We start from the raw sequence: 16,404 nt of genomic DNA, 5'->3' as shown, positions 1-16,404 counted from the left end.
TGTAATGAGGGGAAGGGCCTCAATGAGGCAGAGACCCTTTCCTTGTAGCCGGTCTTCCTTCTTTTCTTGTTATTATGCTTCTGACTATTGTGTGTGGCCCACCTTGTGGACCAACTGAAAAGACCAAGCTATATGTCCTATAGGGGGGTGAATAAGACAATGCCAAATTTTAAAAAAAAAACAGCGGAATAAAACAATTAAAGGAAAGATAGCACTATAAATAATTCATAATACGGAAATGTAAATACAACCTCAAATGTACGAGTATTGAGAGATTGATACAGATGTTATTCTAAGGACAACCTTACACCAAAAACCAAAGGTTTATGGTAGGATAACCTTACTAGAACGATTTGAGTATCAAAAACTCAAACTTGATACAAAGGAATAAAAACGAAATAGTAAGAAAGAACATCTAAGCTATTACAACATTCCCCACAATGCTTGAAATGTAAAGATTACAACATTCACATCCACAAATACATCCCACAATCTTGAATGATAAAAGATATAGAAAATAAACCACACATCCACAAAACACAAAATTATAATGGTTCGTCTGTGTGTGCACCAATTGTTAAATAATAGCCACACAACTACTCCACTCCTAATATCCTCACACAGTGGATATTAGCGTTCACTATGAAAATAGGTTTTTCCAGGTTCATCTAAAACCCTCACAATTGTCTTTCAAGTGGGCTTACACAATTCAAAAAACTCCACACTCTGAGTTTTCTGGATCTCCTCAGATAACCAAAAGAATGAGATTTTTCTAGTTCAATCTCAAAAGAAACCAAAACAATGCAAATTACAATAATGTAAAATACCTAGATTTCTCCTTTTGTTGCAGCCCGAAAAAACCAAATCGGAGTAGAATTTCAACGTAGAAGTTCAATGTCCAAACTCACTTATGAAATGGTTCTAGGTTCTAAATTGATTTTAAATTAAATCAAGTTGGGCTAGCTCTATTTGATTTTGATTCCAAAAAGTGGGAATACTTCAATCCATCTTTCAAATCAGATTGGAATGCAGAATACAAAATTAAATATAAAAAGCTAATAAAAGAGAATATTAAATATGCACAATATAGCTTAAGAAGTTTACAAACTTATCTATCAGAGTGATGTATTGATTATACTTTAATTGAATAAAATACTCTGAAAATCATACTCTATTATAGGTAAAGAAATCACGTTCACGACTGGTCCTGTGCACACCACGACTGGTTGTAGGACCAACGGATTTTTAAAATTTTGAACGCGATCGGATAAAGCCGTTCCACGATTGGTCGTAGGCCATCCATGACTGGTCGAGGGACCTCCACGACTGGTCGTGACTTATCCATGACTGGTCATGTAGAACAAGAAACAGTTGCTGGAGTTTGAGTCGTAGCTACAGGATTGTCGAGCAGTCTCCAGGACTAGTCGTGGCTTAACAAAAATTTTCAAAATTTTACAACAAACTTAGGACTGGTCTTGGAATTTCTTAGACTGGTCGAGCCAGTGCTAGGACTAGTCGAAGAACAGACCAAACACTTATAAAATGATTTAATTTGAATTATGTATTCAAAATGACCTGTCCTAAGGTCAATCTAAGGTCTTTCATACCTTGGACATGATGTATGAACATTGAACCTTCTTTTCTTCAGATGATAGACGATTTTAAAGTTCATGAAGCTTAAGATCTTAACACATAATGAAGCTTGAACTTGAGATCTTTTGAAGATTGAATTTGTAGTACATGAGTTGTACTTCACCTTGAGTCTTGAGTATGAATAGTTGACTTGTCTTTCGATGTTTCTTTAAAAGATTAAACTTTGAAGTTTAAAGTAGTGAACAATGTACTTGATCTTGCATTTCTTGAAGTAGATCTTTATTCTTGACTTAAAGCATTGTTCTTGTACATTTGATGCATTACCTTGAACAGATATATCAATGTACTACACAAGACACAGATTGTGGTTTTGGCACTACAAAATTTGACAATCAAAGGAGCAAGAAACCATAGCACTTACAATCTCCCCCTTAACAAATTTGTGACAAAACACACTCTATTAACAATAAGAGAAATATTACATGCTCAATAAAGAATCATGCACCATGTATACACATGAAAGGATGATGCACTAGTTACAATAACCAGAACACACAATATTCAATCTTCTTACTTACTCCCCCTGAGTAGCACACATCAAAAAAACATGCTACTACCCACAATCCATATCCATATCCATAAGCAATCATAACAAAATATATTCTCCCCCTTTTTGTCATAATATGACAAAGGAAGCAACTAAGATATGGAATAGGAAAATAAACATAAGAGGAATAAGGGATCAAACTAGGCAAGATATAAGCAAATAATGTTCACATATAAGTAACCAACATGAACCAAGTTCATCCAAAATCAGTCACATAAACTGAAAGAGAATAAAGTGTCATAAGAGTTATTACAGCCATTTGAGAAAACATTTAATCAGATCCAGAAGAGGGAGCAGGAATAGATGGATCAATTTGGTGTAAACCCTTGTTAAGGTGCCTCATATATTTGCACATATAAGCAAATTAAGAATCTTGGGTTACACGAATCTAAGCCACCTGTTCCTCAAGAGAATGTAACCTCTCAGCAAAATCAGAAGGCTGAAATCAGGGTCAGCCTCAGAATTTGATTCAAGCTCATTAAAGATATCATCCATGTTTATATCATCTAGAGGTAAATTGTCACCTTCTTCTTTATTCACTGCTTCAGCTCCTCCACCACCCACATCCACTTGGCCATCAGCCAACTACAAATTCGTCTTATTTATATTTGAGTTGTTGAAAATAAGGTGATGAATAGGAGCCTCTCTAATAGGCATAGCTACTAACATATGAGTGGCTAACACAGTTATAAGATATGCAAAGGGGATATCACTATGTCCAGGATGGATACGAAATTAAATGATGGAATGACAGATTAAAGAAGGAAGACAGACATTTGTACCAGAGATGATGGAATGCAAAATTCGAACCATAAAAGAGGTGAGTTCGGTTTTGTTACCAGAACGAGGATACAGATTTGAAATAAATATCCTATGAAGAACCTTGTATCTGGGTAATAAGTACTTTGAAGCGAGCATATTCCCATTTTGACTCCATTGTGCATTTATGTTGCATAATCCTCGAGTAAGCATACGTTTTTCTGATTCAGAAGGTTTCTAAACTAGAGAGCTAATAGGAATACCTTTATCATTGACAGGTATGTCCATTAAGCCAGAAATTAAATGACAATCAACTTCAAATGGACCTTCTCTAGTTGCTATTATAAATGTTAAATTTTCAAATGAAAAATCAGAAATGCAAACAAACATAGCCTGCGCAATAGACCGGTATGCCGGCCCACCCCAATGTAGGATGTTAGCCCATCCTATAGATTAGAGAAGAGGGAGGAGATCAAAAGGAGCAATATGTTCAAGATGAACAGGTCGTTCAACAAAAACATTACGCAATCTTAAATCCCGCACATAGGAGAGATCATCTTCGGGTGACCGAAGGTGGCACCTTATTATAGTTAATGATCTGGATGATGAAAGACCACAAGTGTTTTTATTTTTACCTCTAACATCCATTTGCAACTTGGAATACAAGAAATCAAGAAGTTACAAAAGATGTAGAATGGGTTTTCTTAAAATCAAATTTTGGAGAAGAAAACCTCAAAAACTTCAAGGAAACAAGAAATAAATTACTCCAAATAAGAAAATGAAGTGATATACACTTGAATCTACAAGAAAAATGAAAATAATGAACTAACCTTGAAGAATCAAGAAGTTGGGTATGACCTGTCGAGCTTAGACTCGTTGGAGAGAAAGAGCAAATAAGGAAGAAAGGGTTTTTCCCCAAATTAAAAAGCACTAACGCGCTACACGACTGGTCGTGGGACGTCCTCGATCGGTCGTGCCATGACTAGTCGAGTACGTCCTCGACTGGTCATGCACAGCCAAAAACATGCATTTTTCACATAATTTTAAAATTTAAAATTATAATTTAATAAATATATATACTATCATACAGAAATGCATGAATAATTAATTTAAATTGCACATACCAAGATCAAATTTCAATTTATTAAACCTGCTTTTGTCAAGTGGTTTAGTGAAAATGTCAGCAAGTTGAGTCTCGGTCGGAATGTATTCCAATGAAATTATCTTTTCTTCCACTAATTCACGAATGTAGTGATATCTAATGTCAATGTGCTTGGTTCGTGAATGCTAGATTGGATTTTTAGATATATTTATTGCATTGGAATTATTACAATATAAAACTATAGAATCCTATGCAATTCCGTAATCGCTTTACATTCTTTTCATCCATACAAGCTGAGTACATGCATTTCCTTCTGCAATATATTCGGCCTCAACAGTTGAGAGCGATACGGAACTTTATTTCTTACTTTTCCAAGAAACTAAACAATTCCCAACATAGAAACAACCACCACTGGTTGATTTCCTATCATCAATGTTACCAACCCAATCAGCATCAGTGTAACCAACCAACTGAACACTAGTATCATGAGGATACCAAAGACCCAAATTAGCTAAACTTATGACATATCACATAATCTGCTTAACAGCAGTTAAATGAGATTCTTTAGGGTCAGATTAATATCTAGCACAAATCCCAACGATAAAAGCAATATCAGGTCTACTTACAGTTAAATAAACTACCAATCATATTACGATATAATTTAGGATTCACACTTTTACCTTTAGAGTCCTTTGAGAGTCTTAATGTAGTACTCATAAGAGTATCAAAAAATTTTTCATTCTCAAATCCGAACTTTTTAATTAAGTTCATAGCATATTTGGTTTGAGAAATAAAGATACCATCAGGTTGTTGTTTCATTTGCAACCCTAGGAAATAGTTCAATTCCCCAACCATGCTCATTTTGAATTTAGATTTCATAATATCTGCAAACTCAACAATCATGTTAGTACAGGTAGATCCATAAATAATATCATCAACATAGATCTACACTAATAAGATATGATTGTTATGTTTCTTAACAAAAAGAGTCTTATCAACACTTCCCATTAGAAAATTATGACTTAGTAGAAACTTAGTCAATTTTTTATACCATGCCCTGGGAGCTTGTTTTAAACCATAGAGAGCCTTTTTTATGCGATAAACATGACCAGTATTCTTAGGATCTTCAAAACCCATTGGTTGTTCAACATACACTTCTTCATACAAATCGTCATTTAAAAAGGCACTCTTCACATCCATTTGATAAATTTTGAACTTTCTAAAGCAAGCAATGGATATAAATAGTCTGATTGATTCAAAACGAGCTACTGGGGCAAAGGTTTCATCATAATCTATTCCTTCAATTTGAGTGTACCCTTGTATAACCAGTCTAGCCTGTTTCTAATTATATTACCAGTTCATCAGACTTATTTTTTAATATCTACTTAGTTTCAATGATATGTTTAACTTTAGGTCTCGGAACAAGATACCAAACATCATTTCTAATAAATTGATTAAGCTCTTCTTCTCTCGCTACTATCCAATTTTCGTCAGTAAGAGCTTCTTTTATGTTAGTCAGTTCTATCTGAGATGTAAAGTACACGTAATTACATATATCTTCTAATTGTCTACGAGTGCGCAGACCTGTGAGAGGGTTTCCAAGAATCTGAGTGGTTGGATGATCTTTAACAGTCCTTAGTTCAGAGTTATTTTGACTTGATGAGGTATCTGGTTTGTCAGTTAGAAGAACTTCATCATTATCTAAACTTGAGGCAGGTGTATTCAAGTGATCGTCAATGACCACATTAATGGACTCTTGAATTACACTAGTCTTCTTATTCAGTACTCGATACCCTCGATTGTTCAAAGCATATCCTAAAAAGATCCCTTCATCACTTTTGGTGTCAAACTTACCCAGATTTTCATGGTCACGTAAAATATAGCACTTGCTGCTAAAAACTCGAAAGTATTTGACAGTAGGCTTCTTATTAAACCATATTTCATAAGCAATTTTATTATTTGACTTACTTGTATAAACCCGGTTGATTATATAGCATGCAGTATTTACAGCTTCAGCCCAAAGATTTTTAGAGAGCTTCATACTATTCAACATTACATTTGCCATTTCTTGAAGTACTCTATTTTTTCTTTCAACAATTCTATTTTGTTATGGTGTTTTAGGCGCAGAGAATTCATGTGATATTCCCTGATCTCTACAGAATTTCTTAAAACTGCTATTCTCAAATTCTGATCCATGATCACTATGGATCTTATTGACTTGAGAACCTTTTTCCGTTTGGATCCGTTTGAAAATCCTTTTTACTTCATCAAGGGTTTCTGATTTATCCCTTAAGAAGGCTACCCAAGTGAATCTGGTAAAATCATCCATTATTACCAGTATGTATTTTTTGCCACCTCGACTCTCCGTCCTGGTTGGTCGTATAAGATCCATGTAGAGAAGTTCAAGATGTTTGGTGTGGCATTGGAGTCCACTTTTTTGTGAGCACTCCTAGTTTGCTTGCTAATTTGGCATTCGCCACATATTTTGTCTACTTTCTGTAATTTAGGTACACCTCCTATTAGTTCTCTTTTGCTCACTCTATACAAATTGTGGTAATGTACATGTCCAAGGCATTTATGTCATAGCACAGTTTCATTGGTATGGACCATGTAACACGTTTGATTAGATGAGCTAGAATCACTTACAATGTAGCAGTTTTCAGAAGTTCTACGACCAGTTAATATTACAGAACCCTTCTTATTTAAAATTTCACAACCTTGGTTAGTAAATTTTACGCTATGATTGTTATCACATATTTGAGATATGCTTAACAGGTTGTGTTTTAACCCTTCAACGTATAAAACATTCTAAAATAAGAGGAGGTTATAGAGTTGAACCGTACCTTGGCCAATAATCCTGCAGTTGCTACCATCACCAAATGTGACTGAACCATCAATCATGTCTTTAAGAGTGGTGAACAAACCTTTGTCACCAGTCATGTGCCTGGAGCATCCACTGTCTAGGTACCACTTTGAATGGCTTGAAGCTTTGAAAGTCGTGTGGGCAACCAAACAAGTAACCTTAGGAACCCATTTCATTACAGTTTTGGGTTTAAGAGTATAGTTGGTCTTCTTATGTTTGTAGTTGTTATAAGAATGACCTACTAAGTTAGATTTTAAGAGCTCCTTAAGTAAATCAACTATTTTCTTATCTAAAGGATTTCGGTTCTGATTTTTATAGTTGATATGGTTGTATTTAGGTTTTAAAGATTGAAAAGTTTTAGCATTTTTAGAAAAAATTTGATTTGATTTATTCCCTTTTGAGTTTGAAGACTCTCCTTTCACAAACTTAGGAGGAGTATTCTTATATTTGGGAGGAATATTTTTATCGTAGCCCAAACCGGATCGGTCATCACATTTTCTTGATCCAGACAAAAGCTTTTCTAACTTTGGATCACCTTGGGCATACCTCCATGTATCCTTTAAACTCAAAAGTGAAGAGACTTCAAGTTTAAGTTTTTCATTTTCAGATTTAAGATTTTCAATAAGGAAGATTTTGAAATCTAAGTCGCATTTCGATTTTTCAAAACAATCTGAAATGTGGGATTTTTCCAAAACAAGAGAATCAAAATTTTCTTTAAGTTTCAAAAACTTCTCTTTCTGAAGTTTAAGTTTTACCGCAATCTTACAACTTTCCTTGTATAGGGCATTGTAAGCATCTTGATGATCTTCTTCATTTTCATGATCACTATTCAGATTTTCTTCACCTGTTGAATCATCATGATCTAAAAAAGTGAACTTGGCTAGAGTTATAAGGGCTTTGACTTCATTACCCGACTCGATTTCAGAATCTTCTGATTCAGAAGAAGCTTCAAAGCCAGAAGATTCATCCCAAGTAGCCAACATTCCTTTCTTTTTAAGTTTGTCCTTTTTAAGACACTTGTTTGGTAAATGTTCATATTCATGGTAGTTGTAACACTGACTGTCTTTTAAAGATTTTCGAGTTTTAGATTTAGATATATTCTTATCATTTGATTTTTTAGAATCAACCCTCTTTTTACTTTTAAAATTTTTGTAAAACTTTTTAGCTAAAAGGGCCATATCATCTTTGGAATTTTCTAAATCAGAATTACTACAGTTTTCTTGAGAAAGACATTTAGAAGATTTAAAGGGCAATTGATTTTTCTTTAGGAGCTTTAAAAGTTAACTCATAAGTCTATAAAGAACCAACTAGTTCTTCTACCCTCATATTATCCGTATCATGAAGTTCCTGGATCGCAGTCACCTTTGAGTTGAACCGTTCAGGTAGTGAGCGTAGTATCTTTGCATACACTTTACTTTCTGGAATTTTATCACCAAGACCCCATATAGAGTTCATAATGTCATTTAATCTTGTATAGAAGTCCATGAACATTTCATTTTCTTCCATATGTATTTCCTCAAATTTGGTTGTGAGGATTTGGACTTTAGATTTCTTGACAATTGATGTTCCCTCGTGTGTCATTTCTAAAATATTCCAAGCTTGCTTTGCAAAATCACGGGATATAATTCTTTTAAATTCATCTAGTGATAGTGTACAAGTGATTACATTTAGTGCTTTTGCATTGGCACTACTCTCACTTTTCTGAAGAGTGGTCCAAGAAAAATAAGGTGCTACTCTCATAGATTTGGATCCATCGATACCAGTTACTTCAGTGGTAGGAGGGGTCCATTCAGTCACTGTGGCTTGCCACACGCTCTCATCCATGGATTTTAGGAAAATCCTCATTCTGACTTTCTAATGGGCATAATTGGAGCCATCAACTGGTGGAGGCCTAGTGACTGATAGACTCTCAAAATTTGACATCTTATAAATAGCTCAGATCGATTAGCTCAGAAAATTAATCCAAAAAAAATAACAATTAAAACGAGCTATTAGGCTCTAATACTACTTGAAAAGGCCGAGCTATATGTCCTAGAGGGGGGGGGGGGGGGGGTCATACGACAATGCCAAATTAAAAAATAACAGCGGAATAAAATAATTAAAGGAAAGATAGCACTATAAACAATCCATAATACGAAATGTAAATACAACCTCAAATGTACGAGTATTGAGAGATTGATACAGATGTTATTCTAAGGACAACCTTACACCAAAAACCAAAGGTTTATGGTAGGACAACCTTACTAGAATGATTTGAGTATCAAAAAATCAAACTTGATACAGAGGAATAAAAATGAAATAGTAAGAAAGAAAATCTAAGTTATTACAACATTCCCCACAATGCTTGAAATGTAAAGATTACAACATTCACATCCATAAATACATCCCACAATCTTGAATGATAAAATATATAGAAAATAAACTACACATCTACAAAACACAAAGAATTATAGTGGTTCATCTGTGTGTACACCAACTGTTAAACAACAGACACACAACTACTCCACTCCTAATACCTCACACAGTGGATATTAGCGTTCATTATGAAAATAGGTTTTTCCAGGTTCACCTAAAACCCTCACAATTGTGTCTTTCAAGTGGGCTTACACAATTCAAAAAACCCCACACTCTGAGTTTTCTGGATCTCCTTAGATAACCAAAAGAATGAGATTTTTCTGACTCAATCTCAAAAGAAATCATAACAATGGAAATTACAATAATGTAAAATACCTAGATTTCTCCTTTTGTTGCAGCCCGGAAGAACTAAATCGGAGTAGAATTTCAATGTAGAAGTTCAATGTCCAAACTCACTTATGAAATGGTTCTAGGTTCTAAATTAATTTTAAATTAAATCAAGTTGGGCTAGCTCTGTTTGATTTTGATTCCAAGAAGTGGGAATACTTCAATCACTCTTTCAAATCAAATTGGAATGCAGAATACAAAATTAAATATAAAAAGCTAATAAAAGAGAATATTAAATATGCACAATATAGCTTAAGAAGTTTACAAACTTATCTCTCAAAGTAATGTCATGATTATACTTCAATTGAATAAAATACTCTGAAACGTGCTTTATTTATATGTAAAGAAATCACATTCACAACTGGTCCTGTGCACACCACGACTGCTCGTACGACCAATGGAATTTTGAAATTTTGAGCGCGATCGAATAAAGTCATTCCATGACTGGTTGTAGGCTTTCCACGACTGGTCGAGGGACCTCCACGACTAGTTGTGTGGAACCAGAAACAGTTGCTGGAGTTTGAGTCGTAGCTGCAGGATTGGTCGTGAACGAGTCGAGCACTGTTCACACGACTAGTCGAGCAGTCTCCATGACTGGTCGTGGCTTAAAAAAATTCTAAAATTTTGTAACAAACTTAGGACTGGTCTTAGAATTTCTTAGACTGGTTGAGCTAGTGTTAGAACTAGTCGAACAGAGTCTATGACTAGTCGAAGAATAAACCAAACACTTATAAAATGATTTAATTTGAATTATGTATTCAAAATGACCTACCCTAAGGTCAATCTATGGTCTTTCATACCTTGGACATGATGTATGAACATTGAATCTTCTTTTCTTCAGATGATAGACGATCTTTGAAGTTCATGAAGCTTAAGATCTCCACACATAATGAAGCTTGAACTTGAGATCTTTTGAAGCTTGAATTTGTAGTACATGAGTTGTACTTCACCTTGAGTCTTGAGTATGAACAGTTAACTTGTCTTTCAATGTTGCTTTAAAACATTGAACTTTGAAGTTTAAAGTAGTGAACAATGTACTTGATCTTGCATTTCTTGAAGTAGATCTTTGTTCTTGACTTGAATCATTATCCTTGTACATGTGATGCATTACCTTAAACAGATATATCAATGTGCTACACAAGACACAGATTGTGGTTTTAGCACTACAAAATTTGACAATCAAAGGAGCAAGAAACCATAGCACTTACACCAACAAGATCATGTTTTTGACAATCTATCCCTTGGACGTGTGACCCCCAAAATGCACCTAAATGGGGTGCATGCAAAGGTGTTTGGAAGGTGTGGATGGTTTGGATGTTTGTGGGGCCCACTAGGGTGGACCACACCATGATTTTCTGGGATTAAATCCCCTTTTAAATAATGTTTATAATTTATTTATTTTAGATATATGTTGTTGTCCAGAACTGTCTGGATAGATTTTTAGGCCATCTTGGGGCTTATTTTTGGGCATTTGGTGGGGCGATTGGTACCATGTACTATTTGATTCTTAAAGGCGTATATCCCACCTATTAGCATGCCAAATTTCAGACCCAACTGACCCCATTTGAGCCTCCAAAAGGGTGGGCCAACATGGTGGACTAACAGAAATTTCTGTTGTGCAGTCCAGCAACATTGTCCCATAAAACCATAATTTAAAAATATTTTCTCTAATGGTGGGCCATCTTTCTGGGTCCCACCTTTTTGTGTACATGATGAGGGACCTTGGCCCTCAATTTTAAGAATTTTAGAGGCCCTAGACCCACTCCATTGGAGTGCCCAAATTCAGGACAGCAACATGTACGTTGCAGAATTTTTTTCTACCTTGTTGTCCTCTTCATGTTTGTAGCAGTAATTAGGCCCCAGACCATTGGTTTTTGGTGAATGCTTGTGGGACCCATCCCTGATGTTATTGAGGCCCTTAGAGGCCATGTTTGTGGGGATAACTAGCTGGACCAACAAGTCTTACTGGACGTCCAGCAGGGCTGGCCGTCCAAACATGCTGGCCCACCATGATGTATGTTTTCATCCACGTCGTCCCTCTATTTTTTTATGAGGCCCACGTAGGTTGGGTCCACCCTAGGTGGATGTCCCATGTGGGGCCCACTTGGGATGTGTGGAGCCCACCTTGTTGCAGGTGTTTGGCTGGGCCGTCCAGGCCTTGGACTGTCCCACCCCTTAGGACGCCCATGCCATGGGCTACTACTGGGCCTGCATTCCAGCAGTAGGCCCACTTAGTTTGGGTGCCAAAACTGCTTCTTCCATTTGGTGGGCCCCCTATAAGTAATGCTGGTCCTTTTAGAAATAATTCACACATACTTGAACAAGTTTCTGGGCCTCAATAGGCCCAGGAATTAGGTGGACGAAAGTCCAGCCATTGGGCACTAAATGTATATTGTATGGCTGGATTTTCATTGGATAAGGGACCCACCACATTTAGGGATTTGGGTATTTGCTGCCCCTTTATATTTTAGTATTCTCTTGGGCTTAATTGATGCATGATTGGGCCACCCATTAATGACCATTTGTGGGACCCAAACACATACCAAATTTTTGGGACTTCCTTGTGGGCCCAAGTTGGGCTAGAATGTGCCACCTTGGTCAACCATATGTTGGGCCGATCTTTCACCATTTTGATGGACTTATGGGCTGAGATAAGGATGGTATTGGGCCCTTGGTTGCTCACTTAAATTGTTAATTATTGAGCAGATGTAGTGGGGCCCAATCCACCCAACTTAAACTTATTTTGGGTCATGTATTTGTGTATATGGGCTGCCCACTAAGTCCAGCTAAATGCATGGATCCTATGGCCATTGGGACTTAGGACTTGGGCCTTGATTCCTCTCTTTGGGCCCATGATTGTTGATGGTAGTATTAGCTCAATTCCTTATGCCTTATATGGGACTTATGTACATATGGTTTGGATATGGGCCTTGGGCCTCATAGCTATGTGATGTATGGTTGGTTATGCCTTGCGAAAATGGTGGTTGAAAGTCCCCATTTGGACCCCTCTAGGCCCATTAGTGTCTAAGAGTGGTTAAATACCCACCTTAGTCTCTTGTTAGGCCCATCTATATTATCTAGGCCCGTAGTTTTGTATGATTAGTCTCGTGGGCTACCCCAGGTAAATGAGCCCCCACTAGAAGTTGTATTCCTTATGAGTAATTGGTTAAGTACCTAGATCATTCATGGTTAGGTAGAGAATTCATCTTCACCTCATTGGCACCCTTATTCATGTTCATGGCCCACTCCCATACTCATCATATGCATGTTTGGTTGAGGTATGATTAGCCATGGTTGTGTCATTGTGTAGGACATGTTAGTATCTCCCCGAGGAATGAAGTTTTCTCCTCTTAAGCATGATGGATTATTGGGATTGATGCATGGGTGATTGTGTGATTCATGCATCTGGCATTGCATAGCATGTGGATATCTGTCCTTGCTTCAGCAAGGCCGTAGCCTCCACAGGTATATCGTGGATAGTCGTGTGTGGACACCGGAAATGATACTTGAGCATTTGGGGCGCATAAGATGTCCTTGGGTGAAAGCCCCTAAACCTTGACGGTACCGAGGAGATGCCTCAATGCCGAGACCGAGTAAAAATCATGAGCGTCCAAGTGCCTTATACTGTTAGGCCGCGACTCCCATTGTTGTGAGGTTAGTTGAGATGGGGTGTGGCCTTACCCGCCTGAGTGAGGGGGCATACCTAGGCTGAGTCTGACCAGCTCTTAAATGGGTCTGCTATCGTCGAGCCTCGCTGGTGATTGGCTGTCCACAAGTGGATAGTGAGGTCTCCTATGCTCGTTTGACTGTGCGGGTCTTGGAAAGCGGCAGTCATCCTGTAGTGTACTTTACCCCAGTGGATTTCTTATGATGGAACTGTACTTGATATGTGGATTGGATATGAGGACTACCATTACTTCGCATTTCATTACATCGGCTGTATAAGCCTTATATTGCATCACCTTGGCATGGTGTCTAGCACTCATGTATTTCATTGCATAGCCTTGGTACAGCTTCCTACATTCATAGCTTAGCCTCGGTATGGCTATTAGCTTTGGCATTGTTCATGTTCCCTTCTGCATTCCCCTATATTCTTCTGTGCACCACTGTCACACTCCTTCACCACCCTCTAAGCATTTTATAAGCTTATGTACAATTGATGCATGCAGGAGATCCTAGGTCATCACGGTAGCGGTGGAGCATTGGATTGGCACGAGCTGAGGACCTGTTGCAAACCTTTCCTTTCCCTTCTTTCATTATGTATTTCCTTTTGAGCCTTTGTACCTGAAAGGTTTTAATTCTTAGTAGATTTTATAATGTGTTTCCTATGGTTATATTTCTAAGATTTACTTGATATGATATTGGGTATGCTCAATTGAATCAGATTTATGATATAGAAATTCCCCTTATAGGATCCCAGGATCGGAACTGTCCCAGGAGGGTACTACAGAGGTTGTTGCGGTCGGAACTAGCTATCGGTTCCTTGTGAGTCCGGTCACCGAGTTTTGGGCGTGACAACAATTCCCTTACGAACCATGAAATGACACTTCTCCCAATTTAGTACCAAATTCTTTTCCTCACATCGCTTTAGCACATTTTTCAAATTTTCCAAACACTTGCTGAAGGATGAACCAAAGACAGAGAAGTCATCTATGAAGACCTCTAAATATTGCCCCACCATGTTAGAAAATATACTCAACATGCATCGCTAAAAAGTGGCGGGGGGCATTACAAAGTCCGAATGGCATCCTTCGGTAAGCAAATGTGCCAGAGGGGCATGTGAATGTGGTCTTCTCGTAATCTTCAAGGGCTATCTCTATCTAATTGTAGCCCGAATATCCGTCAAGGAAGCAATAGTAAGAGTGACCAACTAACATTCCAAGATTTGATCAATAAAAGGCAAAGGAAACTGATCCTTCCTTGTGATGGTATTCAACTTTCTGTAGTTAGTGCACACTCTCCAACCAATTGTAACTCTAGTTGGCATGAGTTCATTGTCGGCATTGGCTACGATGGTGATTCCGGACTTCTTAGGAACCACCTGAGTTGGACTCACCCATTGGCTATCGAATATGGGGTATATGATACCCACATCCAACAACTTAAGTACATCGGCCTTAACCACTTCCTTCATATTTGGATTTAATCGGTGTTACGGTTGTCGGGAGGTCTTCACATTATCTTCAAGATAAATGCGTGAGTACAAATCAAAGGGGTCAATTCCCTTGAGGTCCGCAATCAAGCATCCAAGGGCTCCTTTATACTCAATAAGAGTAGATATAAGCATACTCTCATGTTCTTGCTCAAGGTGAGAAGAAATCACCACCGAGTATGTCTCATCTTGACCTAAATAAACATATTTAAGATCAAAGAGCAAAGGTTTTAGGTCAAGCTTCGGTGCTTTGAGGCTATACGGTAGAGGCACTACATTAATTTGGGGTATTTCTTCAAATTGTGGCCTCCACCGGTTAACTTGAAGTATTGGCGTAGTATCATGCATAGCATCCATCTCCCTAATTGTGTCATCATCCAAATCATTGGAGGGGGCCAAACACGTCTCTAGAGTGTCAAAATATAAAGTCAAAAGTGCTCTACTTCTATGAAAGAATCGATCATGTTAATGTCATGGGTATCGTCATCATCCTCTGACTGTTTGCTCATATTGAAAAAGATGTTGAGCTCCAATGTCATATTTTCGAAAGATAGATTCATAATCCTATTCCAACAATTAATGATAGCATTTGATGTAGCAAGGAATGGGCGACTAAGAATGACGGGTATCTGAGTGCTCACATCCATGATGGGTTGAGTATCCAGAACAATAAAATTTACTAGGTAGTAGAATTTATCAACCTGGACAAACACATCCTCGATCATCACTCTCAGTACACGAACTGATCAATCAGGAAGTTGTAATGTGGTCCGGGTGGGTTTTAATTTACTAAGACCCAGTAGTTCGTAGACTGAGTAAGGAATTAGATTTACACTCTCCCCCAAGTCAAGAAGTGCATGCTCAATCCAATAATTCCCAATTACACAAGTGATGGTTGGGCTACCTGGATCTTTGTATTTTTGTAGCACATCTTGTTTGAGGATGACACTCACTTTTTCTGTCAAAAAGATTTTCTTTTATATATTTTTTCGTCTTTTGGTAGTGCATAGATCTTTCAGAAATTTGGCATATGAAGGGTTTATTTAACGGCACCCAATAGAGGGATGTTGACCTTCACTTGTTTAAGCACCTCTAGAATATCCTGAGAATTAGATAGAGGTTTTGGCGCAATCAATCGTTGAGGGAATGGCATAATTGGCTTACTTTGAGGTTTCGAGTCTAACCCATGTGGAGTAATGTTAGGTCTATCATTTTATCTTCTTCAGGGTCCTTAGGCTTTTCAGCCCTTACTGGAATAGATTTGTCAATTGTCTATCCACTCCTAAGAGTGGTGATAGACTTGGCTTACTCCATTTGATTTGAAGAGCTTGGGTTACTAATTTCACATTGTGGCCTTGGATTGGGGAGAGGTTGGGCTGGAAGCATCCCTTTCTCCCCACTCACTAAGTGTGACTCAATCTTTTGAACGGACGATGCAAACATTCTCATTGTTGTTTTGATATCCTGTAATGCTTGTACCGTATTCTAGTTGAATAGCTCTTGGTTTTACATGAATTTTTGAACCGTATCCTCTTGAGGCCTCTTCTGATTTAAAATTTGAGTAAGGGTCTCTTGTAGGTTAGCTG

At 37.5% G+C, this 16,404-nt stretch overlaps 1 pseudogene; it reads right to left on the bottom strand.

Moving 5' to 3' along the window:
• LOC131224276 (uncharacterized) overlaps window positions 1-16,132 on the bottom strand; it is a 42,414-nt pseudogene extending 26,282 nt beyond the window's left edge.
• Between the last annotated feature and the right edge of the window lie 272 nt (window positions 16,133-16,404).

This window comes from Magnolia sinica, chromosome 13, assembly GCF_029962835.1.
Source record: "Magnolia sinica isolate HGM2019 chromosome 13, MsV1, whole genome shotgun sequence".
Taxonomy (NCBI): Eukaryota; Viridiplantae; Streptophyta; class Magnoliopsida; order Magnoliales; family Magnoliaceae; genus Magnolia; species Magnolia sinica.
Note: the sequence above shows the minus strand (reverse complement) of the source record. Positions and strands in the feature narration are given on the sequence as shown.